This window comes from Papaver somniferum, chromosome 7, assembly GCF_003573695.1.
Source record: "Papaver somniferum cultivar HN1 chromosome 7, ASM357369v1, whole genome shotgun sequence".
In the NCBI taxonomy this organism is placed as follows: domain Eukaryota; kingdom Viridiplantae; phylum Streptophyta; class Magnoliopsida; order Ranunculales; family Papaveraceae; genus Papaver; species Papaver somniferum.
This window is the reverse complement of record NC_039364.1, coordinates 163,470,060-163,482,430: the sequence shown is the minus strand read 5'-3', so window position 1 is coordinate 163,482,430 and position 12,371 is coordinate 163,470,060.

Genomic DNA, 12,371 nt, shown 5'->3' with positions numbered 1-12,371 from the left:
TATGCCTCTCACTCATCTACGCCTTGTTCGGACGCGTGCTCAAGCTTTCATGGCTTTGGTTGACATGGAGGAGAAGTGGAGACATGATGAAGCGTTCCATCGCGTCAAGTCTCAGTGTGGTGAAGCATCTCAGCAACCCAGTGCCAGGGATGAAAGATTTGCTGCTCGACTGAAGCGGCGAAGAGTCGAGCCTAAGAAACCTCCAGGTGAGAGCAAGTTCAATTACCCTGTTCATGACAGTATCGTAATCCTCGACTCTGATGTTGATGAACCAGAGTATCCTCAAGAGGATGTTGGAGCAGTTTCTGAGAAGGATGTCGGTGCGGCCCACAAGAAATAGACTGGAATGGCTTCTGGAGGGGATGCCGAAACTACTGTTGGAGAGGATGTTAAGGCAGCCATTGAAGAGGGCTTTGGATAAGGAGTTGAGGCAGCCGCTGGAGAGGATGTTGAGGCAGCCGCTGGAGAGGGATTTGGAGAGGATGCTGGAGCAGGCGTTGACATTGATAACTAGTTTTCATTCTGTTATTTATTTCTGTAGAAAACAATCTTTTCGTAGCTTGTAAATGCTTTTGATACTTCAATTTTTTTTGTTCATGTGACTGGAGCCATGCTTCACCGAGTAATATTCTTTCATTCATGTTGTTTTGATAATTTCATATCTTTAATTAGATGAATGAATAAAATCTCTGAAAGAATTCAAAAACCCCTTTATGTGAAAAACAAGTTCTTCCATTCTTCCAGAGCTATTCAGCGGATAGAAAGTCAAAACGAATAAATAGCGCAACAATAATTCTAGTTGGCGCATCACATCCCGTTTGGCTACTTCCACAATAACGCCTCCGCATGCCGTTGGAAACCGTAACTTAAAACAGGGGAAACAATAGCAATAGTTAAGAGTTTGACCAACCTTTTATCGGATTTTCCCTTGCAAATTACACAGGATGTCTGTGGCATGCCGCCTGAGTATGTAGAAGTGTGAGCTGCCACAAGCTGGGAAACACGTCGCGAGAAATAGAGAAACCTCGTCGGGCGAAAGTTGAAGCCAGATGTTCTTATGACGCCACTTTCTGATCTTGTTCCTTGCATATTCCCTTCTTCAGTACTTTTGAATAAGATACTTCTTGTAGGGTTTGATTTTTTATGGTTTCGAATTGATGGGTAATGGCTTTGTGAGGGTTTGGATTTTACTTGGTGCTTTTCCCTTTGAGATTCAGGAAAACTTATTTTTTGAAAGAAAGATACTTTTAATTAAAATCGAAACCCTAATTATGAATGCAAGCAATGCAATCATTTTGAAGGAATTACAAATATTGCATGAAGAGGAAAATTGTTGAAGGAAATACTAAGAAGAATTTTGAGGCAAGTGGCGTGACTTTTTATACTTTGAAGGGTTTGAGCCACCGGGCATGTATTACTATGCCTTCTAATTTTTCCGCGTTAATGAGCTTGTAGTAGCCTCTAAAAATAACTTCTGCTACTAGGTATGGTTCGTCTGTGGAGTCGGACGAAGGAGGCTGAGCGGCAACTTTCACTACCATGTCTCCAACTTGGAATGGGTTTTGATGTTGCGCCGCTATTTGATTCTTGGTTCCATTATTGTTGACTAAGACAACTTTCAAACTTTTGACGAAACACTTGAAAGGGTCGGCATCCCATTCACACCTTCTAATGACTCCCGGGTTGATAATTGGATCTAGTCCCCAGGCCTGGGAGGGAGGAGAATTGACTGGTTACAGAAAGGGTTGTTCAATGAGACTTACTTGTGTCCGAAATCTACGTATGTACGTCGATGGGCGTTCTCCAGACAGCTGGTTTACATTGGCAAGTTGTAGATACGACAACATGTAGTCTTCAGGGTCGGACGGCGTGTTGGAAACTCTTTCAGGTACTGACACCGGCATAGGACATACTCCTAATTTTGCTTTATTGTTATGCACCCACGAGCACCCTAAAATCATGTCATAATTTGGGAATTCTTTGACAATGTGGAATTTGCCGTGTGTTAAAGCATCTCCCACCTTGATTTCGAGATTGATGTAGCCGTAAGCATTATTGCTTCTCCTTCCGGGTTTTTGACCATAATTGGGGAGTGAGTAGCCTCTTGCTTTCAAACCCCCGCAGATCTCAAAGTCTTGACAGTAACAATGTTGAAGTCGGAGACCACGTCGATTAGTGCGCTATCGAACTCGACATCCTTCAGGTGAGCAGTGGTCAGCAGTCCCCAGTTGCGCTTTCCAACGGTGTTTCCCGAGAGAGGTTGGGATTTGGGAGCAGCTTCTTCGACAGAAAAGAGTCGCCTGCCCGACACAACGCGGTTGAGGGTTGTAAATATATCTTGACGCTGCGCTTTAGAGAAATAGAGGATTTCATACACACGCTCCATCATGGACTGCACTGTCTTGTGGACAGAGTCCCCAAAAAGCATACAACTCCTGACTGGAAGGGGATCTCTGTGAACTCCCTCATTTCCTAGTTGAAGTTCTCCCGCCTCCACCTTCTCCTTGAAGATGCATTTCAATATATTGCATTCATTGGTTCGGTGATGGACGAACCTGTGGTAGCGTCAATACTTGGGATTTGCCATTTCCTCTTCAGTTGGCGGACGCCTGATAGGAGGCAGCTTGATGACATCATCTTGAATCCATGCTTCCAAGAGTTCAATTACCTCCTCGATTGGGAAATGGAAATCCAGTGCAGGTTCTCCGACTTCTTGGTGTTGCATAGGAGCTTTAGTCGCGGCCTCTCGAGGTGGAGTCGCCTGATGTGCTGGTGCTGCAAGCTTGGGTGGCTGTTCTGCTTCCGGAGATTTCCTTTTTACTCCTTCATCCACCACACTTACAGAGGGGCCAGTGTTATATTGCTTGTTGACGAGGCGTTTGTTTCCTCGAGTTTCACGTGTGTCTTCACTCTTGGCCGACCTGGTTCTTTCTAACAATGTTGGTGTTGTTGTGGCCGACCGCTTAGCGGCTTCATGAAGTTCAGAGAATGTCTGGAAGCGTAGATTCTCCAATAAAGCGCGGTAAATGGGAACCATTCCATTGGTGCAAGACTCCACCAATTGTTTCTCAGTCATGTTTGGGTCGTGACAATCCAGCGCCTAAATTCTGAATCTTTTGACGTAATCATTTGGATGTTCATTGTTTCGTTGGAACATCCTTCCTAAGTCTGAAAAGGTGATTTGCTCAGACACAAAGAAATACTTCTTGTAGAAAGATGCAACCATCTCACACCAATGGGATATGTTGTTTGGTGAAATGTTGTTGTACCATATGTACGCTCTTCCAGTAAGTGACTTTGAAAATTCTTTCAAGCGAAGGACATGATTGTACTCGTGCTCACCCAAGGATTCTAAAAATCGAGAGATATGTTCACGCGCATTACCAGTGTCGTCATAAAGGGAGAATTAAGGAGAAGAATATCCCCTCGGAAGAGGAACTCTTTGCACATCATGAGGATATGTAGGTTGATGTTGGTGCATGTCCACCGGGTTTTCTATGTCTCGATTTCGTAGAAGGCGTTCCAAATCTTCACGTGTGATGAAATTGGATGGGTGATTCCTCTCTAATGGGCGGGCCTCTTCATCTACAAGGGTGCGCCCTGCTGAGGTACTAGTGCCAGGGGTATTAAAAGTGCTCTTCATTGGCTTTGGTCGGCGTGGTTCCTGCGGTAACCGCTCCGTTAGTGTCTTGAGGAAAGTAAACACCTCCTTCTGAGTTGAAGCCATGTCCGTCTGAGACTTAGTAAGAACTTCATGTCTTTTCATCAAATCAGCAATAGTGATAGGGGGTTGGCCTCCTATGGTTCCTCCAGCCTCTCGTCCCGATGGTGGAGTGGCGGTGGCTCTGGTGACAACTGGGGGTGTCACGCTCGAAGAAATACTGGGGGTGGAGGCAGCGGTTCTGGCCCTGGTGATCGGAGGTGTGACGCCTGAGGGAATGCTTCTTGTGTCGCTGGTGTTGATCATGCTGACAAGTGGTACATTGGTGTCACTGGAAGGAACGTTGGTACCAATGGCGTTTTCAGCGCCGGTGGCCTCAGGGTTTGTTGCTGACCCGGATCTGAGCTCTACCATCTTGAAAATAGGATTGAAAAAATGAAATTGGAAATTGGAAATTGATTTTGCAACCGAGAGATTAGTCTCCCACTGTGGTCGCCAATTGTTTATGGGTAAAAACTGTTTCTGCTGGTTTTGGTAAATTTGGGTGTGTGGATGAGAAACAAATCTAAACCTAAAACAAATGCACTGCACGGGAGTACTTTAAATTCGAGAAATCAATCTGTACAATCCTGGCCTAAACCAAGAAATGGTCGTTCCAGTCTTGCTTCGGTCACAAAGTGAAGGAGAAGGGTTGGTCTTAGAGAGGGAAGCGAAGAAGGTGTTGACACCAGAATGGTTAATTCTAAAGGTGTGGTTATTTTATGACTTGTATCAGAATTTGGAACTGGCTGGAGGAATGTAAGCTATTAGTTCTTTTGGTGTTTTCTGGATACTGTGTTGTTGTTAACCAAAAAATTGTTGTTTGGTCGAAAATAGGTAAAACCTATTTATACAAGTCATATTGAACGCACCCTGATCTCGTAGAAAGTGGGAGTGATTGAGTGATGGAGAAGTGGGGTTATGTGTAACTGTCAGAAACCATGTTCCCACTATGGAGGAAACTGGTTAGTTTACACCCACTACTTCTTGCCGCCACTAACTGCCCTTCTTTCTAACACTTTCTTATAATGGGAGTGTTGCACGCCGCACGCTGTAAACCGCCAGACCAATACCCTGATGAGCATCCCCCAATTTGTGACATGTTTGATGTCTCGAGTGTTTTCATGGAAAACATGTAGCAGGTTGCTATGTGTGGCAAGTCAAAGTCAGGAGACTTGCCACAGGAGAATAGCACGTGATGCTATTTGGCTGTCTTAGTTGGTATCCCAAAACTTACCACGGGCCTGTCAATTTTGTCGCGAATTTGGACGGCTGAGATCGTAACTCATGAGAAAAAGTGACCATTAATTATGGCCACATTCTGTTGGCGTCTGATGGTAGTACAGTGGCGTCATTGACACATGCCAATGGTGTAGTGGCATGTAGCGGCATGCAAGTGGCATAGTGGCGCCTGGCGTAGCCATGGCAGCTATTTTGGCATATTGGTGTTAGACCCAAATATGGCTCTGGCAACATTGGCCTTGTTGCTATATCAAACTTAAGGCCTTAGGAGAATTACTTGACTTAGTTGGCGTAGAAACTTTAGCTAAATCAGGGTTTGACATATCGAAACCCTAATTAGCGCGTACGGCATGGCCGCGGCACGGTGGCGCTTTATGCAATCGGTGCCATGGCCACATTAAAGGAATCATGGCAGGCCATAATATGGGAATAACCACAGGCGCAAGGATGCCCACATGTGATTATAGAATGGCGTCATTTTTAGGACTTGGCGGGTCCCACATGGCTCTTGGCATGTTGTAAGGCCAAAGTGGCGTAATTGGGTCACGACTGGAAATTAGGGTTTCGACTAATGCCACTAAGGCAGAGTCGTGTTTGGAATATCCTAATTGGAATTTGTTATGGAGTTTGGCCACGAACAAGAAGTGGGTTAGCACGTTGGCACGTTATTTATGGTGTCGGCATGCTACTGCAGCAAAGTGGAACATTTCGCATGTTCGGCATGCTACTGCGGCAAGGTGGCACGTTTGGCATGTTTGGCATGTTTTGCATGCCAATTAGCGTATTGGCGCGGCATGGCATGTACGGCATGACAAATAGCGTATTGGCGCGGATTTTGGAAATCCAATTTGGCATTGTGACCTTCTTGCGCAACTTTGCCACTTTTGATGCTGTGGCAGGTTTAGAGCGACCTGATTGGTCGAAAAAGAGGGGTCGGCCAAGCATGAGCGTGGCCACAATTTTGGTGTGCGTACAGCGTATTTAAAGCGACCTGATTGGTCGATGGTAAATAGGGCCAGCAAGTATGGGCACATCCACAACTCATATGCGTGTGGCGGGTTTAAGGCGACCTGATTGGTCGACAGGAAATAGGGGCCGGTTCGAGCAGCATGGGGTGTAGCCACGTGCAAGTGGCGTAGGCTGGCCTATGGGATAGCCACACCTCCCTTTGTTGATGCTCCTACTCCACGACTCCTTTTATTCCTTGTTTTCTGATTTCGAGTAGGATTTTTCACCTACTAATCCATGGCGGATTAATTGCCTAGTTCGCCTAGGATTAATTTTGACAGGCAAGGTCTAATACACTGCGCAGGGCGCAAAACCATAATTTTGGCAAATTAGTTAGGGTAATATCTAAATCTTGTGAATTATCACAAAATTGATTGAATTCACAGAGTTCTTGAAGTTTATTGCCAAGGAGAAGTATGCTTTCCGATTGAGTACTTTTATGCAAGGACCTTAACCTTGATACTTGGAAATCCGTGTTACTCTGCTGCGAGTGAGCACAAATTGTCATGCCATATCAATATTAAGGGTTCAGCCGAGGAACATAGCACAGAAAGCATTCAAAGAAACTTATATTAACTGAATAATACAAGCAAGGTGCCAAAATTTACAGAATATCTGGGATTGTTGCTACATGCACCATTCTGGATAAATTTCTCGAGAAAATGTTGACTTGCTCAATAAATGCGCCAGTGAAGAGGCTGAACACTTTTCACTTTTACGTGGCTCCGTTTCTTTGCAGAATGACGGCATATTAAATGTGAGGTTTTACAATTTTAACCCTGAACTAAAAAACACCATCAACACTGGGGTAAATCTCCAATTATCTCAAACGGAGGTGCTTTATATTATGTCAGTTTTATTGATGATTATTCACGTTTTGCATGGGTATATCTATTCATATCTAGAGCATATTTTCTTAAGTTGTATGTTGATTTCTCAACCATGATAAAAAAACACAGTTTGGTAAAGTGACCAAAATCTTTCGTGCTGATCAGGGTGGGGAATACATTTCCAGTCCATTCAAAGAATTTCTTAAAACTCAAGGCATCATTCTCCAATTGTCCTGTACTGAAATTCCAGAACAAAATGGAGTGTCAGAACGTAAACACCGTCAATTTATAAATACAACTAGAACTCAGTTAATCTTTGGTTAAGTTTCTTCCAGTTTTTGGTTAATCTTTGGTTACTGAAATTCTCCAATAGTCCTTACCGCAGTCTACGCTATCAATAGAGTCCCAACAACCGTTATTGGAGGTATATCACCTTATGAGCATCTCTATAGTGAGAAACCAAATTATTCTGAGCTTCGAGTATTTTGTTCAACTTGTTTTGTGCTCCTTCCAGAACGTGAACGTCATAAACTTGGTCAAAAGAATGTCTTATGTATCTTTCTTGGCTATCGTATTGAACAAACAGGGTGTCGTTGTTATGATACATTTAATAGAATTCTACTCATTATATTAATAAATTCTATTAATAACTTATTCTACTCATATAATAAGTTAATTTACGCCTTCTCCTCGTTCTACTCATTTTGCTGCAGTTCTACGAATTCTACGCTACTTAAAAGGGACTTTATGTCAAGGTCTTCAGTTTTCATCTAAGTCTGATCTCACACTAAGAGCTTATTCAGATTATGACTGGACAGGATATGTCCCTCGATCGACGATCAATTACAGGATATTGTGTGTGTTTGGGAGATTCTCTTATATCTTGGAGAAGTAAGAAACAAACTATCGTTTCTCGTTCTTGTGCTGAAGAAGAATATCGAGTTCTTTCGCATACCACTTATGAAATCATATGGTTATGATGGCTTCTTAGTTACATGAGAATTCACCTTCATAATCCTACACCTCTGTTTTGTGATAACTAGACTGCTATATACAGATCACTCACAATGATGTTTTTCACAAAAGAACTAATTAAGCATATAGAGATTGACTGTCACTTCACAAGGCCTCACTTCAAGCATGGCACAATTACTCTTTCTCATGTGAAGTCTGAGTTTCAAATTGCTGATCTTTTCACCCAGTCTCATCCTGCACCTCCTCTACAACTCTTGGTTTCCAGACCCATGATGTGCTCTGGAGTTAGATTTGGTGGTATATATGCAGTTATAAAGTATATATTCTTGTTATCTAGTTGTTGTACGATCAGTTATGGTCATATATCTTTGTATATTTTCCTTCCTCTTTTATCTATTGTACTTCTTTATAAGTAGGGTGATTTTTCCCATCGTAATATATATCACAAAAGAGTTTATCTCATACTTAGTTGTTATTTTCCTTTATGCTCATATTTATCTATGAACACTATGTAGATTGTTGTATTTTTTTTTCCAGAAAATCATGATTAATTGTTCCGACCATGTACAAATTTTTAACATTGCAGTTGGCATGGTCTATAATTTTTAACGCTGATCGTATATAATCGTGTATATGTAATAAATACCATGTTGATTGTTGTTGATGAATCAACCGTTGGCATGCTATTCAATAAATATACAGTGCCGAGTGTATAGCTGACTATTAATGGTGCTTTAAAAATATTATATAATTAAAAAAATAAAAAATGAAGTTAGAAAAAATAATAGAAAAAATAGAAAGTACATATATTTTTTTCCAATAATTTAATAGTACTAATTTGTGAATATAGGGTTATATACGTATCCAAATTATAGTTTTCGAGAATTTTCCTCCTCTTGTGTCCATGTTGAGGAGATATATGTTATAGAATAAACGTGCATGCTTTGTGAAACTAGCGAAATAGAGAAGGAGACAAAAACTAGAGAACATAAATAGAGAAAGAGACAAAACTATAAAACATAAAATAGATAGTAGAATCATTTGTGTGTAAAAAGTGTAAGAGGTTAAGCCTCTATTTTTTATTTTAGTAAATTACACCCTCTGAAACCTGGCTAAATTGGGGCTTATGCCACTTAACTGGGGTCTATAGCTACATGACAAAATAGGGTCACTAAGAAGTAATTTCTAGAAACCCCTTAACCAATTATTTTTTAATGGCTAATTTACTCCTGATTAATTAGTGTTAATTCGGGTGATTGGTGGTAAAATATTGTGTTAGATGTGAAATAATTTTGTGTTAATGAATCATGTGAACTTGAAAAAAATTTGAAATTTTGAAATTTTTTGAAGAACACCAGCTCATAATCGGTTTATGTTGTCATCGATATCAACCGATTGTAACCTCAGAGATTTTTTGAAACTTGCTTCTACCCAGAATCGGTTTATATGGACATGAAAATGAACCGATTATCCAGAATCGGTTTATATGGGCATGAACATAAACCGATTATGGGTAAATTTTTTCTTTTTTATCTGTGAATTATTTGTATGACTTAAAATTAAAATTCATTCTATACCCGAGTTAAGAATGAGTATGACTTCATACTCGATTTTAGATCATTTAAGAAGTTGTACTCGTTTTCAATTCGAGTATAAAGTTATACTCGTTTTCAATTCGAGTATAAATTTATACTCGTTTTCAAACTGGATAAAATCTATTTTCATTTGTAATCGAAATGAAATCGAGTATGATTTCATACTCATTTTATGATTGAGTATTAACTGGAAAAAAAATTGGTTAACCAGAATCGGTTTACACGATACATATATAAAAACCGATTCCTGATATTGCACAATAGGAATCGGTTTATAAAAATGCTTATGTAATCTGTTCTAACAAAAAAAAAGACACAGAACTCTTCCATACCAGAATCGAGTTATGTGGGCATTAACATAAACCGATTCTAGTTCAATTTCCTCCAACCAGAATGCCCATCCAGGATAATCGGTCTTTGTGGGCATAAACAACAACCGTTTCTAAATGAAATCGGTTTACAAGTGCATTGACGTAGACCAATTGTTATAAACCCAAAAAAAATTGATTTGAAAAAATTGGATTGTTTGAGTGATTACATGTTATTGAAACCTATTTTAGGGGATTGGGTTAATATAAAAGTACATGATTCGAGTTAAAATGAAAAATTACCTATTTTAGTGAATTTGGTGATTATCGATAATGTTTTTGTTTGGTTTTGAATTCTTAATTTTGATGGAAATGGAAATGGAAATGATTCTGATTTGATTTAGTTTTTTTTTGTTATTAGAATTTAATGAGGATAAATTAGTAATATTGAAATTTCGTAGAGGATAAAATGGTAGTTTCATCAAATTTAGACACCCCTTATCATTCTCTATGGTGTGGATGAAAAATCCATAGGCCCCAATTAAGTGGTATATGCCTCAATTTAGCCAGGCTCTGAAACTAAGCGAATTTTATACAGCAGCGCAATTAGATTGTGTGTAATTTCAAGCCAGGGTATTCTAGTGCTTCGTTTCGAGCCGATTCGAATGAAGGCATGAAGCCACATTTCTCAAATTTCTACCATTTTCTGCATCTCCAGGGTATTCTAGTGCTTCGTTTCGAGCCGATTCAAATGAAGGCATGAAGCCACATTTCTCAAATTTCTACCATTTTCTGCATCTCCTTTTTAGTGACTAGTTGTTGCGCCCGTGCGTTGCACGGGCCTAAAGTTTTAGTTTGGATCCAAATAGTTTGTGTTGGTTGTCCTAAAATCTAAATTTTGTTATATTCCAACATTAGAGTGTAGTATAACTATGGGAACAAACTATCATCAAAAAGTAGGGAAAAAAAAGATTAGCTCTCTCTGAAATGAGGGATTTACTGTTTAGTCCAGAAAACTCGATCCGGGTTACTGGCTAGTCCAACGCCAAAAAATATTTATTCCCTAGTCCAAAAAAGTTTTGAAAAGAGTAAAATTACTCTACTAACCCTAGTATATAACATTACGTATAATAATACATATGTTACTACATATTACATATGTAGTATACTAGTAGTATACTAGTAGTAACTAGTATGTAGTAATAACATATGTAGTATGTAATATACTAGTAGTAACTAGTATGTAGTATGTAGTAATAACATATGTAGTATGTAGTATACTAGTAGTAACTAGTATACTAGTAGTAATATATTATGTATTGATACTACATATTGATATGTAGTATGTTATGTATTGATACTACATATTGACATGTAATATGTTATATATTGATATGTAGTATGTTTGATATTGATATGTAGTATGTTTGATATGTAGTATGTTGTTTATTGATACTATATATTGATATGTAGTATGTTATGTATTGATACTACATATCAATATGTAGTATGTTATATATTGATATGTAGTATGTTTTATATGTAGTATGTTATGTATTGATACTACATATTAATATGTAGTATGTTATGTATTGATACTACATATCAAAAAAAATTGTTATGTATTGATACTACATATTTTACTACTAGTACTAGTTACTACTAGTTTACTAGTATACTATACTATAGTAGTATACTAGTATACTAGTTTAGTATAGTAAAGTAGTTACATAATTTACTAGTAACAATAAACTATTTTTGTTACTACTAGTACAATACATATTAATATGTAGTATCACCGTATTGATACTACTAGTATGTAGTAACATACTACTAGTAACATTTACATGTGTTGATACTAATTAGACCTGGAAGGATGTTTTAGGAATTTATAAAATACACTTTATAGTCTCCACGAAGTTTTTGGATTAGAGAGTAAATAATCTAGTCCAAAAACATATTTTTGAACTAGAGAGTAAATCTTTTCCACGGGTGGACTAGCCATTAACTGGGTCTGCTAGAACTGGACTAGCCAGTAATTCCTACCTCTGAAATTTGATTGACTCAACATGTAGCAAACAACCAATTAATAGTTCTTTTATAAAATCATACCAAGAAAAAAAAATTATACAACTAAATTGATAAAAAATTTCATAGCAATACGCAAGTTAAAAAAGTAAGAGAAGGATTGTGCTATGAGAATTTCTGTGTCCTGCTTCATTTGTTCTTGGCAGCTTCTTCGGCCTTCGTCTTCTTTATTTCACAAATATGTTATTCCTTTCCGTTATTTGCTTTCTCGATTTGTTTATCTTGGCGTCAAGTCCATTCTTGATCAGCCGCTACTTAGGTTCATTAATTGGCAATATCAACAAAAAAAAACGTTACCCAAGTCTCAAACCCAAAAATCTATGAGAAATGTAGTTATAAACCATTAAATTATTGTTCCGTGCTCAGGCATTGAATTTCATTTTCTAATAGCTAAAAAATATCCATTTGGTGATTTCTGTCCAAGTACAACATTGTGGATTTACTCACAGTAATAATAAATCATTGCATTTATATCTATGGGTTCAATAAATAATGGTGACCTTGTTAGAATATATTGACGAATATGAATATCGAGGTGGTCAAGTTCAAGATGAAATGGTCAAGAATCAACCTGGTTATCAGAAGATCGTCGGAGATCAAGGAGTGGAGAATATTGACGGAGATC